We start from the raw sequence: 14,904 nt of genomic DNA on the forward strand, positions 1-14,904 counted from the left end.
ACGCTGTGGGAAAACTCCTTTTCTCGAGAATATTGAAGCCTTTATTTTAAAATGCATTGCAGCTGCACAGTGAGAGCATCCTAGCTCGCACGAGCGAGCTGATTGCAAACGCCGTGGGAACCCAATTTAAAACGCCGTGCTATTCGCCTGTGACTACTCTGAGAATCCAGGGAGCCCCGGGACTATGACAGAGTAGTCTGAATATCACAGACCAGAACGTCGGGAGTGTCTGAGTTATACACTGGCCTGGGTCCATAGAGCCAGGGCCTAGATGGAGAGAACTCGTGCCTGCAGAGCAGGGACCTCTACGTTATAAACCCTTGCAAATGTGGACGGAGCGGACCAGCCGGCCGCCGCACAAATGTCTTCGATAGGAACTCCACTGGACCTTGCCCAAGAGGAAACCATGCATCTTGTGGAGTGAGCTCTTACACCTATGGGACACGGGAGGCCCAGTGAGGTGTATGCCAGAGCAATAGCATCCACTATCCATCTAGATAGCGTGAGTTTCGTGGCCGGCAGCCCTTTGGTGCGGCCCCTCGAAACAGACAAAGAGCTGTTCAGACTGTCTGAAAGAGGCCGAACGCTCAAAATATATTCTCAGAGCTCTGACGGGGCAGAGCGTGAGAGCATCACTATCTTCTCCCGAAACTGGGAGAGCTGATAGAGAGATAACCTGGGCTCTGAATGGTGTTGAGAGCACCTTAGGTACATATCCGTGTCTTGGCCTAAGGAAGACTTTAGAGTCGTTAGGTCCAAACTCAAGATGGGAAGCGCTCATGGAGAGCGCTTGTAAGTCCCCTACTCTTTTTACTGACGCCAGTGCTAACAGCAGAGCGGTTTTAAGAGAGAGAGGTCTTAAATCAGCCGACTGAAGTGGCTCAAAGGGGGGTCCCTTAAGAGCCCGTAGAACCAGAGAAAGGTCCCAAGCCGGTACTGAAGGTGGTCGAGGCGGGTTAAGCCTTCTTGCTCCTTTAAGGAAGCGAACTATGAGGTCGCTTTTACCTAAAGAAGAGCCGGCCACCTGCACATGGATGGTTGCGATAGCTGCCACGTACACTTTGAGCATGGAGGGGGAGCGTCCCGCGTCCAGCAGCTCTTGGAGAAAGGAAAGTACCGTTGGTACTTCGCAAGTGTGTGGGTCGAGGTTCCGAGCTAAACACCAGCTGGAGAACACTGACCATTTAAGGTGGTAGAGGCGCCTAGTAGACGGTAGGGTTGGGCGATATATCTCATGACATTGTTAGGCGCATCTCGTCAGTAAAGCCGGTTCCTTGATTAGTAGTAAATCGCCATCACCTGCTTTCAGATGGAGTGGCATTCACAACAAAGAGCCGTACGTATCGCCTGCGATAATTAATTCGATATGGCTCAGCTTGTCAGTTAACTACGGCTCTTTGTAGTGAATGCCGCTCCATCTGAAAGCAGGTGATGGCGATTTACTACTAATCAAGGAACCGGCTTTACTGACGAGATGCGCCTAACAATGTCATGAGATATATCGCCCAACCCTAGTAGACGGAGCTCTAGCCTCCATAATGGTATTCAGGACACCTTCTGGGAGGTCCTGGGGTACCCGTTGAGTGGCCATGCATGGAGGGCCCACAAGTCGGGACGGGGTGCCAGATAGCCCTGTTTGCCTGCGCAAGGTGGTCGCTCCTTAGCGGGATTGGCAACGGAGCTATCACAGACAGCTGCATCAGCTCTGGGAACCAAATCTGGGTTCGCCAGAGGGGGGCTACAAGGAGGACTGCGCAATTGGTGTTCCTGATCTGTTCGATGGCCTAGGGGAGCATCGAGATCGGAGGAAACGCATAAAGGGGCCACATGTGGACCAGCGCATCCCTACTCTTTGAAAAGAAGATTGGGCAGTGACAGTTGTCTTCTGAGACGAGGAGGTCTACCTCTGCCTTCCCGATGACCTCCCATAACAGGAGAACCGTCTGCGGGTGGAGCGACCATTCTTCTGGGGGAACATTGCCCCGAGAAAGCATGTCTGCTCCTATGTTCATCATGCCCGGCACGTGAGCTGCCCTGAGTGAGCGCAGGTTGGCTTGAGCCCATAGCAGTAGCTGTGTGGCTATGGCGAACAGGTTGTGAGACCTGAGGCCGCCCTGGCGATTTGTGTAGGAGACCACTGACATGTTGTCCGTGCAGACCAAGACGTGGTGTCCCGCCAGATATGGGAGGAAGGTTTTTAGGGCTAGAAAAAACACTCTCATCTCGAGGCAGTTGATGTGTAGGCGTTTCTCCGAGCTCGACCAGAGGCCGGAGGCAGGCCTGCCCTCGCACAGGGCTCCCCAACCGGAGTTGGAAGAGTCTGTTGAAATGACCCTTCTCTCTGAAACCAGACCCATGCTCACACCCTGCTGGTACCAGCTGGTGTTTTTCCAGGGGTCCAGGGCTTGATACAGCGCTGGTCCACCCGGATGTTCTGAAGGGGGGCGCATAGGCCTAGTTGGAGTACTGACGATGCAGAGGCCATAAGGCCCAGCGCCCTTTGAAACGTTCTGAAGGGCGCGAGAGAGCCCACTTTGAACGAGGCAGCGAGACGCTGGATTGAGAGAGCCCAGTCTGGTGAGGGGCATGCTCTCATATGTACGGAGTCGAGAACTGTTCCCAGGAATGTGATCCGTTGGCTGGGGGACAGCATACTCTTGGCAAGGTTCACTCTGAGCCCAAGGCGTTCTAGATGGCAGAGGAGCCAGTCTTTGTGAGTAAGAGACTCCGCCTCTGACTGAGTCAGTATGAGCCAGTCGTTGAGGCAATTCAGAATGCGCATTCCCCGCTGTCTCAGGGAGGAGAGAGCCACATCCATGTTTTTGGGACCCGGCCGTCCGGCCGGCTTGTGAGACTGTTGAAACAGTGTTTGAGTGTAGGGGTGCGGGGTCAATTTGAGCCCGACCAACCCCATTTTCGGACGTTGCCAAAGAGAGTGAGTCATGCGGGGCGGGGCCGGCACGAGCTCGTTCGATTCAGCGCAGCCGAGATTCAAACTCGGGTCTCCAGCGCGAGAATCTCAAATTCCACCACTGAGCCACAGAAGGGGTGTAAATTAGTTTGTTTCTGTAAAATGTGAGTCACGCGGGGCGGGTAAAAAAAATCCTGTTCGATTTTTGAGACATAATTGTTTATTGAATCGATTGTAAAATCGATTTTCCATGTCTAAAGACGTTTCCATTTATAAAGACTTTCTTTATAAAAGGGACATAAGGATTTTCCATGTCTAAAGACGTTTCCAAATATAGGCAAATCCACGGACAACTAACAGGCATTAGGACGAACGTAAAGAGGGCACTTGAGACGCGCACAAGTCAGCAATATTTCGGATGATTTATTGGCGTGAAGTTTCGTGCACAATGACAAACAGGAGTGCAACGTTCTCGAAAAACACTAGGCAGAGTGGACTGCCATAACATCAATGAAAAACATTACTGCAGGCTTCAACATGGCTGTGTTTACAATTAGAAATGTCAAACAAATTTCACCTACGTAGGTGATTGTAGACCGTAGCCCGAATCTGCGTCTGTATGCATGGGACTGTCTGAATACCGGCAGAATTCACATTTTTGTAGTAAAAAGAGACACATTATGCAGAAGTAGAATTTGCTGTTATGTGTCCCAGACAGCATGGTAACATTGATTCAATGTTGAGTTTTGATCCAAACCATAATTTTGGTTGACATCAAAATTTCAATGTTTAAAGTGTGTTGGATCGGCATTGAAATTTTGATGAAAGGGAACAGCACACATGGGTGAAGACAGTGACACTGAACTAACAGTGAGTCTTAGTTTATGAGCACAAGATCTTGCAGGCATTTATCTGTGCAAAACACTGCTGGGTGTATCCCAATCAGTGGGGCGTTTCAGTTCATGATGGGCACTTTCAATGGTGTTACCTCATTTGCTCTAATACACTTGGGGTTTGGTTTAGGGGTGGGCCCTCATGATTTTAGCAAGTCTTTTGAAAAATGGTTGAAAAACACCAATTGTAGTTTGAAAATTGAATTTTCTCAGCACACATGGGTGGAGACAGTGACATTGAACTAACAGTGATTTGTAGATGATGAGCACAAGATCATTCAGGCATGTATCTCTGCAGAACACTAGTGGGTTTTTCTCTATCAGTGGGGCGTTTTCAAACTACAATGGGCATTTTCAACCGCTTTACCTGATTTGCTCTAATCCACTGGGGGCTTGGTTTAGGGGTGGGGTGGTTTAGCAAGTCTGTTGAAAAATGGTTGAAAAACATTTATTGTAGTTTGAAATTGGCCACTGATTAGTAAACGCCCATTTTGGTTTTGCATGCGCTCTTCTCTGTAGTCTAATGCGTCCTCATTAGAGAGAAAACATAGGTGAATCCTATACAGAAGTCTTGTTTGTTGAAGCACCTGACATACTTACATGACTTCTCTAGCACAGTTTCAAACAATGGTGCATCTACATTCTTAAAAAATGCACATTGCTTTAGTAAAGTTTATTACGAATTTCCTGAATAAAGTTCTAACGTCATTTAACACATTTCTTGAAGTGCAGGAGACATGAACATGAGCAAGAAAGTTACACAGCAAACATAGCCCATGTCTTGCATCCGTCAGTGCTTGCATGCAGAGCACATTGCTCCTTTAGTAGAAGATAAAAAAAAAGAAAAAAAAGAAGCACCCTCCTGAGTTGTTCAGCCCGAAATGAAAATTCTGTCATCATTTATTCACGCTCAAGTTGTTCCAAACCTGTATGAATTTCTTTCTTCTACTGCACACAAAAGAAGATAGACTGAAGAATGTTGGCATCCAGACAGTTGAATGGTAGCCATTGACTTCCATGGTATTTATTTTCTACTATGGAAATCAATGGCCATCGTCAACTTTCTGGTTACCAACATTCTTTAAAAAATCAGAAGAAAGAAACTCATACAGGTTTGGAACAACTTGAGGGTGAGTAAATGATGACAGAATTTTCATTTCTGTAAAATGTGAGTCACGCGGGGCGGGTAAAAAAAATCCTGTTCGATTTTTGAGACATAATTGTTTATTGAATCGATTGTAAAATCGATTTTCCATGTCTAAAGACGTTTCCATTTATAAAGACTTTCTTTATAAAAGGGACATAAGGATTTTCCATGTCTAAAGACGTTTCCAAATATAGGCAAATCCACGGACAACTAACAGGCATTAGGACGAACGTAAAGAGGGCACTTGAGACGCGCACAAGTCAGCAATATTTCGGATGATTTATTGGCGTGAAGTTTCGTGCACAATGACAAACAGGAGTGCAACGTTCTCGAAAAACACTAGGCAGAGTGGACTGCCATAACATCAATGAAAAACATTACTGCAGGCTTCAACATGGCTGTGTTTACAATTAGAAATGTCAAACAAATTTCACCTACGTAGGTGATTGTAGACCGTAGCCCGAATCTGCGTCTGTATGCATGGGACTGTCTGAATACCGGCAGAATTCACATTTTTGTAGTAAAAAGAGACACATTATGCAGAAGTAGAATTTGCTGTTATGTGTCCCAGACAGCATGGTAACATTGATTCAATGTTGAGTTTTGATCCAAACCATCATTTTGGTTGACATCAAAATTTCAATGTTTAAAGTGTGTTGGATCGGCATTGAAATTTTGATGAAAGGGAACAGCACACATGGGTGAAGACAGTGACACTGAACTAACAGTGAGTCTTAGTTTATGAGCACAAGATCTTGCAGGCATGTATCTGTGCAAAACACTACTGGGTGTTTCCCAATCAGTGGGGCGTTTCAGTTCATGATGGGCACTTTCAATGGTGTTACCTCATTTGCTCTAATACACTTGGGGTTTGGTTTAGGGGTGGGCCCTCATGATTTTAGCAAGTCTTTTGAAAAATGGTTGAAAAACACCAATTGTAGTTTGAAAATTGAATTTGCTCAGCACACATGGGTGGAGACAGTGACATTGAACTAACAGTGATTTGTAGATGATGAGCACAAGATCATTCAGGCATGTATCTCTGCAGAACACTAGTGGGTTTTTCTCTATCAGTGGGGCGTTTTCAAACCACAATGGGCATTTTCAACCGCTTTACCTGATTTGCTCTAATCCACTGGGGGCTTGGTTTAGGGGTGGGGTGGTTTAGCAAGTCTGTTGAAAAATGGTTGAAAAACATTTATTGTAGTTTGAAATTGGCCACTGATTAGTAAACGCCCATTTTGGTTTTGCATGCGCACTTCTCAGTAGTCTAATGCGTCCTCATTAGAGAGAAAACATAGGTGCATCCTATACAGAAGTCTTGTTTGTTGAAGCACCTGACATACTTACATGACTTCTCTAGCACAGTTTCAAACAATGGTGCATCTACATTCTTAAAAAATGCACATTGCTTTAGTAAAGTTTATTACGAATTTCCTGAATAAAGTTCTAACGTCATTTAACACATTTCTTGAAGTGCAGGAGACATGAACATGAGCAAGAAAGTTACACAGCAAACATAGCCCATGTCTTGCATCCGTCAGTGCTTGCATGCAGAGCACATTGCTCCTTTAGTAGAAGATAAAAAAAAAGAAAAAAAAGAAGCACCCTCCTGAGTTGTTCAGCCCGAAATGAACATTCTGTCATCATTTATTCATGCTCAAGTTGTTCCAAACCTGTATGAATTTCTTTCTTCTGCTGCACACAAAAGAAGATAGACTGAAGAATGTTGGCATCCAGACAGTTGAATGGTAGCCATTGACTTCCATGGTATTTATTTTCTACTATGGAAATCAATGGCCATCGTCAACTTTCTGGTTACCAACATTCTTTAAAAAATCAGAAGAAAGAAACTCATACAGGTTTGGAACAACTTGAGGGTGAGTAAATGATGACAGAATTTTCATTTCGGGCTGAACCATCCCTTTAAAGAAATTTTCATTGAAAAAACCTAAGGTAAGATAAACTTGTTACTTGAATGCTATGTAGTTTCACAGAAAATGAACTGAGATATAGTTAATGGCTACAGCTCAGAGGTGTTTGTTCCTCTTCATGAAGAGTTTAGCTCCAACACCTGCCTGGAAGTGTGAAATTATTTCTGTTAATTTCAGAGTTGATTCAACAGCAGTGATGTAGATTCAACATCATAGTGTAACGTTGATTCAACAATATTACTATTGATTATTTCTGTTAATTTCAGAGTTGATTCAACAGCAGTGATGTAGATTCAACATCATAGTGTAACGTTGATTCAACAATATTACTATTGATTATTTCTGTTAATTTCAGAGTTGATTCAACAGCAGTGATGTAGATTCAACATCTTAGGGTAACGTTGATTCAATATTACCATTGATTATTTTAGTTAATTTCAGTATTGATTCAGCCTTGGTGATTTACATTTACATTTACATTTACATGTACATCACCATTTACATGGTGATGTAGAATCAATCATAGTGTATTGTTGATTCAGTAGCATTACTATTGATTTTTTGTTCAACAGTTTCAACATTAACTGAGGGTGCAAAGTTGTGTGTAATGTTGAATCAATACTATTACCGTTGATTTTTGGTTGAAATCTCAACATTGCTTCACCATTAACTGAGGTTGCAAGATTGATGCAAAAACAACATTACTTTGTAATGTTGAAGCAATATTAACACCATTGATTTGTGATTGAAATCTGAACATTATTTCAATATTAACTGAGGGTGCAAAAGTGACGTTGAAACAACATCACTTTGTAATGTTGAAGCAATATTAACACTATTGATTTGTGGTTGAAATCTGAACATTATTTCAATATTAACCGAGGGTGCAAGAGTGATGCTAAAGCAACATCACTTTATAACGTCATTTCAATGTAATCAGCATTGATGCATCAACACTGACTCAACATTGTTTCAATGGTTACATGCTATCTGGGGTGTTTGTCAGAGCCTGCAGTTGCTGTGTGACGCGTGTTTGCGTGTATCGTGACGAGCTGGTTGCGCTCCGAGAGAAGGCCGTTAAAATCGATTCCCTATTTTCGTTTTCGAAACTTGTGTTGGTTGGTCCGATCGATTGTGCAATCGATTTTCGAACGTAAAGTGACAGCTCTACTTGTTAATGCTGATGGTGAGGAATTACAGTTAAAACATCTCATAATGTACCTCAAACTCATCCTTGCGATGGAGGTTCGGGTTCAATAACTAGTTCTTCTTGTTACATCATCAGACCCGCGCTTGACCATTGATATGGTAAATTTGACTCCATTGTTACTGTCTTTACAGTGTGTACCATTGCTAACCGGTAGAACAATCACAACAGACCTGGCCATCTGGCCAATCAGAGTAGAGTAGGCTTGTGGAAAGGAAAGATTTAGAGAGATTGATTCATCCGTCAAGTCGTTTGAGAATCGTTGAAAAATATGGTGATGTGCAATGAGAAAATTAAAGTGTTTTTTTTTTTTTTTTTTACCTCTGATGCATGTAAACCTGTTGTAAGAGACCTGAGACCTCCAAAATGAAATCAGGACCCTTTGAAATAGCATAATGAGGCCCTTTAAGGAGTAAAGTATTCTTGCAGCAGAACTTCGTTTGTATGTGTGACGGAGGGATTCCTGACGCTGATTTGACTCCTTAACACATTTTATAAGCTCTTCATGAGTCCTCAGCTCCATCATATACCATTATGTTCGTCAAGTCACCTTTATTTATATAGCGCTTTTTACAATACAGATCGTTTCAAAGCAACTTTACAGTGATAACAGGAAAACACAGTAGCTCTAGAAGAAAATACTGTCATTGCTCAGCTGAAGTCAGTTCAGTGTTGATTCATCTCCATTGTAAAAATCATTAGTTATCAATTTAGTTAATTTATCTATACAGCAGCTCTGGAGAAAACTCAGTTCAGTTCTCATACAATGTTGTAAAAGCAGGCAGATCAGTAATATTTTTGAATATTAAGTGTCCCTGACTAAGCAACCCAGAGGCGACAGTGGCAAGGAACTAAAACTCCATCAGAAAACAGAATTGAGAAAAAAACCTTGGGAGAAACCAGGCTGAGTCATACATACAAGTCAAGTCAAGTCATCTTCATTTATATAGAACTTTTAACAATGTAGATTGATGTAAAGCAGCTTTACATTGATAATAGGAAATTAAAGTAACAGAGATTGTTTTGGCTTTGTAGCAGCTCTAGAGTAAAGTTATTGTCCAGCTAAAGTTAGTTTGATTGATTCACTTCCGTCGCAACAATCATTAGTATTAACTTAGGGGCTGCTCACACGACACCGTTTTAAGTTCTTTCTGCGCAAACTTCAAAACGCGAACCAGTGAGAACGCAGATGGCATGGATATGCACATTACGAGTTCAGTCTATAGGTATGCGTGTTTGAATATATGTGCGCAGGCGTGTAGTCCTTCTGTACAAATCAACCCTCAACATACTACTTGTCTGGCCTTAAAATTTATAATACAGAATTTTTTTCGCTTCCACCTAGCCATGCGAACCGGAATTATCCCGACAACGCTTTATCTGTAGATAGGTAAAGGGAGGGGAGGGAGGCCTTCACAGGGGAGAGACTAGGTGACATTTCACGACTGCGCTGTCGTCGTGTCCAGGCGCAGGTCCTTCATCAGATCTGAATACGGCCTGGATCCGGCGGACTGCGGTAAACTTTGGGATAAACAGAGAGACTAATAGTAGCGTAGACGCCATTCTTCTTATGATGTAACGACTCACATCAGGATTTATGGGAAGTGTTCCCGGTTCTGGCTGACCTAATCTATGCAGCCTAACATTGAATTATAAAAGTCTATAATGTGTTATGTGTATGCTAGGTCAAAGAGATGTGTTTTTAGTCTAGCTTTGAACTGACAGAGTGTGTCTGCTTTCCGGACAATGTTAGGAAGACTGTTCCAAAGTTTTGGTGCTAAATAGGAAAAGGATCTACCGCCAGCAGTCGATTTTGAGATCGCAATAGACGTGAAGGACTATAATGCGTTAAGAGCTCGCTCAAGTACTGCGGAGCTAAACCATTTAGTGCTTTGTAAGTAATCATTTATACAATGTTTAATAGGGAGCCAATGCAGTGTTGACAGAACAGGGCTAATATGGTCATACTTCCTGGGTCTGGTAAGAACTCGAGCTGCTGCATTTTGGACCAGCTGTAATTTGTTTATTAAGCGTGCAGGGCAACCACCCATAATAGCATTACAATAATCTAGCATTGATGTCATGAACGCATGGACTAATTGTTCCGCATTTGTCAATGAGAGCATATGACGTAATATAGATATAGTTTTAAGATGGAAAAATGCGGTTTTACAGATACTAGACACGTGACTTTCAAATGAAAGATTGGTATCAAAGAGCACACCCAGGTTTCTAACCGACGACGAAGACTTGACAGACCAGCCATCAAGTGTTAGACAGTATTCTAGATTATTACGTGAGGACGTTTTTTGTCCTATAATTAGAATCTCTGTTTTTTCAGAATTAAGTTGTTAAATTACTAGTCATCCAATTTTTTATATCACCTATGCATTCAGTTAATTTTGTGAATTGGTAAGTTTCGTCAGGGCGTGAAGAAATATAGAGCTGAGTATCGTCAGCACAACAGTGAAAACTAATGCCATGCTTCCTAATGATATCTCCTAAGGGTAGCATGTACAGAGTGAAAAGCAACGGTCCTAGTACTGAGCCTTGTGGTACGCCATACTGAACTTGTGATCGATAAGACATCTCTTCATTTACTGCTTCAAACTGATAACGGTCAGATAAGTATGATTTAAACCATGCTAATGCAATTCCACTAATTCCAACATAATTTTCGAGTCTATTTAAAAGAATGTTGTGGTCGATAGTATCAAATGCAGCACTAAGATTGAGTAACACTAATAGAGAGATACAACCACGATCGGATGATAAGAGCAAATCATTTGTAACTCTAATGAGAGCAGTCTCAGTACTATGGTACGATCTAAATCCTGACTGAAAATACTCGCAGATATCATTTCTTTCTAAAAAGGAACATAGTTGTGAGGATACCGCCTTTTCTAGTATCTTTGACAGAAAAGGTAGATTCGAGATCGGCCTGTAATTGACTAATTCTGTACGATCAAGTTGCATTTTTTTAACAAGCGGTTTAATCATAGCCAGCTTTAAAGTTTTTGGTACGTATCCTAATGACAAAGATGAATTAATGATATTTAGAAGAGGATCTATGACCTCTGGATGTCAGAGTTCTGTCACTTCTGTTTGGGTTACATCTTGGGTTGGTGACAGAGCTCTGGCATTCCCAGTTTGTCCTGTGTTTATGTTTAGTTTGGTTTATTGTGAGCACATGGCTTGTCTTGTATTCCTTGTGCCATGTGCTCTCCTGTCAATTGTCTAGCCCCTCCCATCTTGTTACCTGTTAATTGATTAATCTTCCCCACCAGCTTTGTTCATTACCCTCTTTTGTTTGCTTCCTATTTAGTCTCCCTGTGTTTGCAGTCCTGTGCTGGTTCGTTGTCTCTGTTTCCCTAGTGTTATGTTCCTGACTGTTGCCTGTCTAGTTTTTCCCCATAGGGAGGTTTTTGTTTATAGTTCTGTTTTGTTTATTTATTTATTTAATAAATATCCTTATCTGCATTTGAATCCTCGCTTTTCTTTTTGACCGTCCGTGACAGAACGAACCAGCCAATAGAGGATTCAGCAGAAGAATGGGCATCTTCCTTTTCCCATCTCCCTGCCCCTCCGCTCAACAGATGGAGCAACATGGCAAACTTCTTTTTCTCCATCAAGGGAGTTCGCTCACCAGTTTCTGTTTGTAGCGGAGGGGCTCAACATCAGCGACGCAGTGCTAAAGGACACTTTTAACACCAGCCTTAATGAGCCTGTGCCTGCCTGGGAGATGGGAATGCTGGGGATTCTATCATTCTGGCAGTTTGTGGGGTATGTTTACCATTGCGGATGGGAGGGTGGTCTTCCGCCTCTTGGCCCACCTCCCATTTACCTCACAAACTGCCAAGTCCCCGGTCCTCCGATGACCCCTTCGGGGAGAGGGAGGAGGAAGAAAAGGTCTGAACCATCTGCCTCCTATCCTGGGGTGGAGGAAGGAGCTGCAGAGACCCTAGAGGTGGTTATTCCCACACCGCCTCGCACTCGCCAGCGCAGGAGGAGGAGGGCTCCTGTTGCTTCCCCAAGCCCGGTGGTCCAGGGGGACCCGATTTCGGTGGTTCCAAGCCTGGTGGTCCAGGAGGACCCAACTTCGGTGGTCCCAGGCCCGATTTTGGTGGTCCCAAGCCCGGTGGTCCAGGAGGACCTGACTTCGGTGGTCCCTGACCCAGTTGTCCCAGAGATTTCCACCAACAGTCCTGCCATGGCCAAGAGGGCTCTCTTCACGTTTTATGCATTGGCAGTCCTGCATGCATGGAGAAAGTACATGGGTTCTGCCGATCCAGAGACTGTTCACGTCACGTCTGCCGATCCAGAGACCGTTTCTGATATGGAATCAGAAATTTGTGATATGGTGAATATTCTCATTTGTGATATGGAAGATTTTAGTCAACTGCCTTTTTTTATTTGATATAATATTACTAATCTGGAATATTAAGAATCACAATAGTAACTGGGCTGCACATTTACATTGTGAATCCCCTTTCTGTTCACATAATCCCCTTCATTGAGGCCTTGATGGCAGTCTATGGCAGCCTATAGTCTATGGTACCAATCACGTTAGTGAAGCCTGAGTGACATATCTGTAATCGTCATGGTCATGATTGTATGATCTTCATAAATTATGATAGCCAAAAAAAAACAAAAAAAAACTGCTTTAGCCTACAACATTGGGTCTTAAGTGGCTTGGAAATGCCACAAAAAAAAAAAATATATCTCAGAAAGAGAAAAATAAAAAATATATATCTCAGAAAGAGAGTGCACTATCGCGCTGAGCTGGACTTCCCGTATCAGCTCCGCTTATGAAGCCGGGATCTAATCCTGTTAACATGAAATAAGCCTGCTCCCGAGCAGGTTTAAGTTTGCGCACGTTTCTATGACAGCAAGTCCAGGATGAGCGTTGAAGTACCAAACAATCCAAGATCATGCCAAATCGCCAACAATCAAATCCAGCTAAGTGAGTTAGCGACGTACGAAGAACGAGCCCCTGGACTTGCTGTCATAGCAACAGGTGCGCAAGCTTAAACCTGCTCGGGAGCAGGCTTATTTCATGTAAACCGGATTAGATCGCGGCTTTATAAGCGGAGCTGATATGGGAAGTCCAGCGCAGCGCGATAGTGCACTTTCTGAGATGTATATTTTTTCTCGTGACTCGTGAGATTTTCGTTTACATTATTAAATTGTTGGAAACGCACATTTATTTTCGACTTGTCGGAGTCTGGCTTTAACTACAGCACAAACTGTTTGCATTGCCCTAAGATTATTTGCGAGTGGCTCTTTCCTTTACACTATTGGAGATGCGGAGAACTTGATGGAAAGTGCTGTCTGTCGTGTCATTCGGAGTTTACCTGCCGCTTTTAGGTTTAAAAAACGGTTTTAGGTTTTTTTTTTTTTTGGCATTTCCAAGCCACTTAAGACCCAATGTTGTAAAGCAGTTTTTTTTTAAAGCAGTTTTTTTCTCTTTTTTGGCTATCATAATTTTTTATGAAGATCATGCAATCATGACCATGCCGATTACAGTATATGTCACTCAGGCTTCACTAACGTGATTGGTACCATAGACTATAGGCTGCCATAGACTGCCATCAAGGCCTCAATGAAGGGGATTATGTGAACAGAAAGGGGGTTCACAATGTAAATGTGCAGCCCAGTTACTATTGTGATTCTTAATATTCCAGATTAATAATATTATATCAAAAAAAAAAAAAAAAAGGCAGTTGACTAAAATCTTCCATATCACAAATGTGAAAGCAAAATGGTCAGGATCTGTGCATGACTTAAGAATTTCAGAGATTCACATTTATGCACATTATTTGAAAGTGGTAAGAAAAGTTCCACAATTAAATATCAAGCTCACAGTATTACATACACTTATGCTTATCCTAACAGAACTGCATTTTTTTTCATAGGTGATTATGACATGTTCCTGCAGACAGGTGTTTTATGACCCCATTCCCTGACCCAAACCAGTTACAATGCAGCTCTAGCCAGGACAAGGGCACACAATGAAATGAACTTTGGCTAACTAAAGGTCTGAGGGTTGCACACCTGACAGGGCCTGTGACATTGTTGCATGTGCCATATTACACAACATTGCCAAAAAAAAACCCACTTTTCATTAAATGTTTAATAAAAGACAAATATGCTTAGTTCCTTGAGTTTTATTTCAATTGTTCTTTGTAAAGAAAAGCCAGTGGTCAAGTGCCTGCAACAAGAGATATTAGACACATCCCTCATGCAACAAATAAAAAGGAAAAGTTGGCTATACACTGCCCACCTGTAGGCCTATGTCTCCTCTGTCTGTGCAGACTCTTCTGTAGGCCTTTCTGTACATGTGGAATCCTGCAACTTATATTGCAGCCATAAAGCATACAAGTATAAATTAAGTAAAGTTATTTATGCACTTACAGGTAGTTCCTCCATATGACAGTTATCTGAGAGGGTTTATTCACTGTCCAGTGCAATGGAAACAAATGGACATTACAAAGTCTTATACTCTCTTTCCTTTGGAAAGTTAGAAAATGTCCACTTACTGCACATATTTCAGCCACCACTTTCTTGGGAACAGATACAAGTGTGTATTATGTAAAAGTGCACAAAAGAGGAAAACACAATGTCATTACAATGAACTACACTCAGGAAAAATGTGATCAATAACTCATGGGAAAATATTTTTACATTAACATAAGTTTATCAGTTTTCACTTTCACAAGTCAAAGCAATTCATCATTACTCAAGATTTAACAGTTGAAACGACTATACGGCCTTAATTTAATGCAGCAAAAATTATTTTACAGTGTAGGCTA

Source organism: Rutilus rutilus (genome assembly GCF_951802725.1).
Source record: "Rutilus rutilus genome assembly, chromosome: 18".
Lineage (NCBI taxonomy): Eukaryota > Metazoa > Chordata > Actinopteri > Cypriniformes > Leuciscidae > Rutilus > Rutilus rutilus.